This window comes from Lathyrus oleraceus, chromosome 7 (assembly GCF_024323335.1).
Source record: "Lathyrus oleraceus cultivar Zhongwan6 chromosome 7, CAAS_Psat_ZW6_1.0, whole genome shotgun sequence".
NCBI lineage: Eukaryota > Viridiplantae > Streptophyta > Magnoliopsida > Fabales > Fabaceae > Lathyrus > Lathyrus oleraceus.
In genome coordinates this window covers 155,491,570-155,499,539 of record NC_066585.1, presented here as the reverse complement: position 1 = coordinate 155,499,539, position 7,970 = coordinate 155,491,570, and the positions used below count along the sequence as shown (strand labels likewise).

Genomic DNA, 7,970 nt, shown 5'->3' with positions numbered 1-7,970 from the left:
ATCCATAAATCAATAAGTGACAGTCTCTTGTCTCTACACACTTGCGTTTTAGGATTACCATTGTTTCTAGCTAGAAAGCTTTATCTTTAAAATTGTCAAATAATTTGAAGCGGTGGATTATACCACGACACATCATATTCCACCTACTCTATATTTCCCACATCACAATTATTCTTATGTGAAAGCTCACAAATATCATCTTCATTTTTCAAAGAATCAAAGCACATACTATTCATTTCGTGAGATCATGAGTTTGAATCTTGGAAAAAACAATAATATATTAACATAACAACTATTTTGTAATTTTAAAGTATATTATTTGCTTAAAACTTATAAAACATGATATAATTTTTTTGAAATAATCTTTGAATTATATAATATAGAGAGAAGAAACTCTGATATTAATTTTTTAGATAATGCCTTTAAAATAATTTTAGTTCATATTTATCGTAAGTACTTAAATAATATAGTATTTTCTATCATACTACTTATAACTAAGAATACAACCATGAAAATAAATTGGTTGTTTTAAACTTTGATTTTAAAATCACAATGAAAAACATTTAAATATGATATAATACATTTACAATTTTCTTGCATATAGAGGACATGTGTGAGATTTAAGTCATTAAATAGCTAATCCTTATTTTAAGAAATATCTTGAAGGAGATAGATTCAATAATCATTTTGAATAAAATAATCTAACAACCCAAAAATTACTCAATTTAAGTATATTTGCTCAAGTTTTAAAAATAAAAGAGATGTGGAAATTCAAACAATATTAAACATATTTGATTTTTCTTACATCTTAGCAAAGGTAAAAGTTCAAACAAATGTCTTTAGTGTTAAATTAGTTATTACACAATTCCAATGACTTGTAACTTTTTGTTGATATTGAAATATAATAGAGTATGCAACACTTTTCAATCATATTTATGCACTCCATTATTTCATTATTCGTATTAAGATGAACAAATAAACTAAAGACAAAGAAAAACATTATTGATTTCTCACATATGCGTGTCAAAGAGACAAAAGAATCGAACTATTCAATATATATATATATATATATATATATATATATATATATATATATATATATATATATATATATATATATATATATATATATATAATTGTTGACCAAATTAAATAAACTAGGTATAATATAGTTTAATTATAATATTTTTTTATGAAAAATTATAGGCATAACTCCATCTTCCAGACCTTTTCATATATGGAAAACTATGGACATAATTCTATATTCTAGATCTTCCCATGGGAAAGTCTAGAAGACGGACTTAGAAAGGTCTGAAGATAGAGTTATGCCCACAGAATTATACAAGAAACTTATATTATTATTCCTAACCAAATTAATTTGGTCAATTAAAAACTAAATTATATTCGTTTTTTTATAGTTTAGTATTAATATATATTAACAACTCATACCTGGTGGGACTCTAATGCGTGAGAAAGCAGTTGTATTTGTTATACACTACTCTAACTTTTTGTCCATTTTTTTAAATATCAATATTAGTATAATTAATTTATCAATTTTTGTTAGGATTTATTGTAACAATATGATAGTTATATTCTAGATGTTGCTACATAAAACTTATCATTTTATTTTTTATTTTAATATAATTTTTCACAATAGCTTTTACTTAACTCTATTATACTTGTATATAAGTACATCATTCTTTACTATTTCTTTTCATATTATTTTTTCTATGTTACACACTCTTTCTTTGTCAAAAGCAAACATGGTAACGAGTGTAGATCATGATCAAAATTCCGGCTCCATGTGGGAAAGTCAATTATGGGGTGATCTGATAAATTTAGATAACATTGGCAGGAGTAGCAAAAAAAACTTAGATATGACTTCATTGAATCGGAATGAAGTAATTAACGAAGGAGTAGTTGTTGTGAATGGAAAACCAAGTCGAGGTGGGCTTGTGATTAAAAGTAGAAAAAATATTTAAAATGGAAAAGGTAAAGGTGGAAAATATCGTGATTCTCATCATGAAATTCACATATGGAATGAGAGAGAAAGGAGAAAGAAAACAAGGAACATGTTTGCTAGCCTTCATGCTTTACTTCCAGATCTGCCCTCTAAGGGAAATTCATGTTCATCTTCATTTATAATTAGGGTAAAACTTTAGTGTCAAAATGAGTTATTTTCTAAATTAGATGCTTAATTTGATTTTTTTATTAGGTTGATAAGTCAACCATTGTGGATGCAGCAGTGAAAGAAATAAAAAATATACAACAGATTCTTGAAAATCTAGAAAAGAAGAAGCAAGACAAGCTTAAATCTATGTCCCGATTGATGAGTGAGTCTTCATCTGTGATGAACTCACAATTGAATTCATATGAATCAACGGAAACTATCATAATTGATCAGGGATCCTATAGTTATAATAATAAATTTCCTATTAGTGTAATTGAAACTTCAAATACTTTATCGTTATATGCACCTCCACCGAAACAGTAGCTTTTCAAACTTGGTCTTCTAAAAATTTTGTATTGAACATTTGTGGGGGCGAAGCACAATTCTGCATATGTGCAACTAAGAAGTCGAGAGTCTTAACAAAAATTTCTTTTGGGTCGGAGAAACATATCATTGATGTTGGATCTATCAACATTATGCGCAATGGAAATGGAAATGTGTACATGATTCTAGTTCATGAAAGTTTCAAACTCGATATATCCCCTCTTTATGGATTATATTGGATATCAGAATAAAATTTTCAAATTTACCCGTACAGTGATACCAAACACACAATAGAATAATATGTTATCAAATAAATAAAATAATTATTAATTAAACAATAAGAATTAAATTTTGTTATTTTGCAGGCAAGTAATGGTTCATATGACACAAATTCAATGGAGGAAACTTAAAAGCAAGCGGCTGGTGAAACTTTGATGTTGATATCTTAAAATTTGATTATAAAATATATCTTCTCATTTTGTATGAATTTTAATTTCATTTAGTTTTTCTCCTAAAAACAACAAGAAAATGGCCAAAGTTAGAGGACAGTCTAATTAGCAAACAAGTATAATATTTAAATTTTTATTAAATTATAGTGATTTTTGTTTCGTTATGAGGCATGAAATGTGGTGTTTAGATTAATTTATATATACTTTTCATGTTTTCTTTTTCAAAGTAATAAACATCAGTTGTACAACAACAATAACATCAACTACAACCAAACCTTATCCCACTAAGAAGGAGTTTTCTATATGGATCAACTTTTATCATAATGTTGTATCCAGGCTCATGGTTCTATCCAAATTGTGAATATTAAGATCTTTCCTAATAACTTCCCAATCAATCTTTCTAGGTGTTCTTCTTCCTCTTCCTCTTATGGTCCGACTTCTCTCTATTTGATCAACTCCTCTCACCATAGATTGTAGAGTTGAAATCTAAAAATAAATAGGATTCGGATGGCCGCCTATAGACTATGATATGATTAATAACATATATTATTTAGGTGGGAGATTGTTGGAATATTTTCTATTTAAATCTTCTTTAATTATTATTACCGATAATTAAAATGTAGGCTTACATATCTATACTAATTATATAGCAATTTATAAAATTAAAAGCATTATTTAATTAATTGATTAAGTAAAATTAAACAGGAAAATTATATTTCTATATATTGATTAATTAATTAATTAATCAACTAATTGGATATGAATTCAAATGTGGATGAACCCTTTATAGAATAATAAAAGCTTAATTGGCGATCACCATTCATAGGCTATGGTCCCCAATACAGCTTACTACAAGTAGATTATCTCTTATGCTCACCTAAAAAGTGTTCTAGACAGTAAGTAAACCAAATGAAGAAAATCCATAAATCAATAAGTGAGAGTCTCTTGTCTCTACACTCTTGCGTTTTAGGATTACCATTATTACAAGCTAGAAAGCTCTATCTTTAAAATTGTCAAATAATTTGAAGCGGTGGATTATACCACGACACATCATATTCCACATACTCTATATTTCCCACATCACAATTATTCTTATGTGAAAGCTCACAAAATTCATCTTCATTTTTCAAATAATCAAAGCACATACTATTCATTTCGTGAGATCATGAGTTTGAATCTTCGAAAAAACAAAAATATATTAACTTAACAATTATTTTGTTATTTTAAACTATATTATTTGTTTAAACCTTATAAAACATAATTTAGTTTTTTTGAAGTAATTTTTGAATTATAAAATATAGAGAGAAGAAACTCTGATATTACTTTTTTAGATAATGCCTTTAAAATAATTTTAGTTCATATTTATCGTAAGTACTTAAGTAATTTAGTATTTTCTATCATACTACTTATAACTACGAATACTACCATGAAAATAAATTGGTTGTTTTAAACTTTGATTTTAAAATCACAATGAAAAACATTTAAGTATTATATAATACATTTACAATTTTCTTGCATATAGAGGACATGTCTGAGATTTAAGTGATTAAATAGCTAATCCTTATTTTAAGAAATATCTTGAAGGAGATAGATTCAATAACCATTTTAAATAAAATAATCTAACAACCCAACAATTACTCAATTTAAGTATATTTGCTCAAATTTTAAAAATAAAAGAGACGTGGAAAGACAAACAATATTAAATATTTTTGATTTTTCTTGACATCTTAACAAAGGTAAAAGTTGAAACAAATGTCTTTAGTGTTAAATTAGTTATTACACAATTTCAATGACTTGTAACTTTTTGTTGATATTGAAATTTGATAGAGTATGCAACACTTTTTAGTCATATTTATGCACTTCATTATTTCATTATTCGTATTAAGATGAACAAATAAACTAAAGACAAAGAAAAACATTATTGATTTTACACATATGCATGTCAAAGAGAAAAAAAATCGAATTATTCAATATATATATATATATATATATATATATATATATATATATATATATATATATATATATATGTGTGTGTGTGGTGTGTGTGTGTATGTGTATATAATTGTTGACCAAATTAAATAAACTATGTAGAATAAAGTGTAATTATAATATTTTTTTGTGAAATTTTTTAGGCATAACTCCATCTTCTAGACCTTTTCATATATGGAAAATTATGGGCATAATTCTATCTTTTAGATCTTCCCATGGGAAAGTCTAGAAGATAGAGTTATCCCCCAGAATTATACAAAAAATTTATATTATTATTAAATATTATTATTCCTAATCAAATTAATTTGGTCAATTAAAAACTAAATTATAATGGTTTTTATATAGTTTAGTATTAATATATATTAACAACTCATATCTGGTGGAACACTAATGCGTGAGAAAGCAGTTGTATTTGTTATACACAACTCTAACTTTTGTCTGTTTTTTTTAATATCAATATTAGTATAAATAATATATCAATTTTTTTTAGGATTTATAATAACAATATTATAATTATTTTCTAGATGCTTCTACATTTAATTTGTCATTTTATTTTTTATTTAATATAATTTTTCACAATAGCTTTTACTTAACTCTATTATACTTTTATATAAATATATCATTGTTCACTACTTCTTTTCTTATTATTTTTTCTATAATACACTCTCTTTCTTTATCAAAAGCAAACATGGTAACGAGTGTAGATCATGATCAAAATTCCGGTTCCATGGGGAAAGTCAATTATAGGGTGACCTAACAAATTTAGATAACATTGGTGGGAGTAGCAAAAGAAACTTAGATATGAATTCATTCAATCGGAATGAAGTAATTAACGAAGGAGTAGTTGTTGTGAATGGAAAACCAAGTCGAGGTGGGCTTGTGATTAAAAGTGGAAAAAATATTTAAAATGGAAAAGGTAAAGGTGGAAAATATCGTGATTCTCATCATGAAATTCACATATGGAATGAGAGAGAAAGGAGACAGAAAACAAGGAACATGTTTGCTAGCCTTCATGCTTTACTTCCAGATCTGCCCTCTAAGGTAAATTCATGTTCATCTTCATTTATAATTAGGGTAAAACTTTAGTGTCACAGTGAGTTATTTTCTAAATTAGATGCTTAATTTGATTTATTTTTCAGGTTGACAAGTCAACCATTGTGGATGCAGCAGTGAAAGAAATAAAAAATTTACAACAGATTTTTTAAAATCTAGAAAAGAAGAATGAAGACAAACTTAAATCTATGTCCCGATTTACGAGTGAGTCTTTATCTGTGATGAACTCACAATTGAATTCATATGAATCAACGGAAACTATCATAATTGATTCGGGATCCCATAATTATAATAATAAATTTCCTATTAGTGTAATTGAAACTCCAAATACGTTATCGTTGTAACAACCTGCATAATATATATCTAGAATAATATCATAAAAGTGTTAATAATTGGTACTGATCCAACATAAGTGCCTAATGGCATCAATATATACACATGTCCAAACTAAAAACAACAATGGAACATGTTATACAATAGTGCCTAAACACTAAAAATCTAAGAACTATGTGCAACATCTTCATTGCACACAACTCCACAGTGGAAGATCATGATAAACAACATTCCTTGAAACATCCATAACAGCTTCTCTTAGATTCAACCTATAAGGATTACCTGAAAAATAACAACAATAATGGGATGAGATAATAATCTCAGTGAGTTCTCCTATCCTATGGGTCCACTCGGCTCTACAGGGTTTCTAATCAATATTCAACTCATATCCAACTCAAGTCAACAAGGGAACGAAGACTTGAGCGATGGGGAAGCTATCTCGCAATTGTATGGCAACATGCATCTGAGTTCTCATAACTCAACCACGATCATTATTTAGATCACGAAACATCAATTCTCGAACGGACTTACGTCTAAGCCAGGCCCGGTTCATGCATGCTAGCATGATTCAACATTCGCGGTGGATATCAGGTTCCCCTATGGGACTCGAACCCACTTTTAAGAACCATCACTCGTATGGGACTTTACCCACTTTGAGTCTCTTTCACCGTATGGGACTCTAACCCACTTAGGTGTCCACCTTTCCCCCATGTCCGCCATGGTTGGGGCTCAAACCCAATTGAGGCTCGAATCATTGGTCCCACATCCCAATGCTTACTCATCTAAGCATACCAATAGAGATGTGTACCACCATAGAAAACACACATTCTGAATACATGATCGGTTCCACAATCATCGGTTCCACGAACCATAACAAAATTCATCAATCACTGGTGACTTCATTCACCATAATACATAAATAATAACATGGCATGTTCCATACAATGCGTCTTATTCTCAATCATGGCAACAATTCGTCCACGATCTCACATAAGCGTCGTACGAATGAATACCATATTCTCATACATATATCTCACATGTTCCATAACCTAGATTATCTTTCTAAGTTATTAATCATGTTATACTCCTAGGTTTCCTCACTCTCCTTTGTAAGGTTTTTAATCATGTTATTTCACAATCAAACATATCAACCATGTTTAACATCCATCAAAATACAATTCGTAGAATTTGTAAGACACATAAAATACTATAACATGGTATCATAGTAATAGCCTTTTTTGTTATCTTACTAACGCATCCGTCCGCATCCAAAATCGTAGTTATAACACTCGATTAATTCATTAATCTATCTTAATCAAGATTTAGATTAACATTTATTCATTGCATTAGTATTCAACAACAACATCTTTGGCCTAGTGGTAAGGCTTGTACCATTCCAAGGAGGTCTCGGGTTCAAAGCCGATTGGTGACATATTTTAATTCATCAAATAATTAATTCATGTCAACAGATTGATCAAATGAATAGAGTGAATGTGAATTTTTCTCAAAAATTTCACTAAACCAATAGATTGATCTTTGAAAAATCCCGTTCCTGAAAAACTTCCTGCACAACCTCTAAAAACACCTCTTCTAAACACTCCTCCTTCCAAAATTAATCATACCCAACCATTCTAAAACATATATTATCA

At 28.3% G+C, this 7,970-nt stretch overlaps 1 pseudogene; it reads left to right on the top strand.

Moving 5' to 3' along the window:
- The first annotated feature begins 1,763 nt into the window (after positions 1-1,763).
- On the top strand, positions 1,764-2,943 carry LOC127107917 (transcription factor bHLH95-like; annotated as a pseudogene).
- The last annotated feature ends 5,027 nt before the right edge of the window (positions 2,944-7,970 follow it).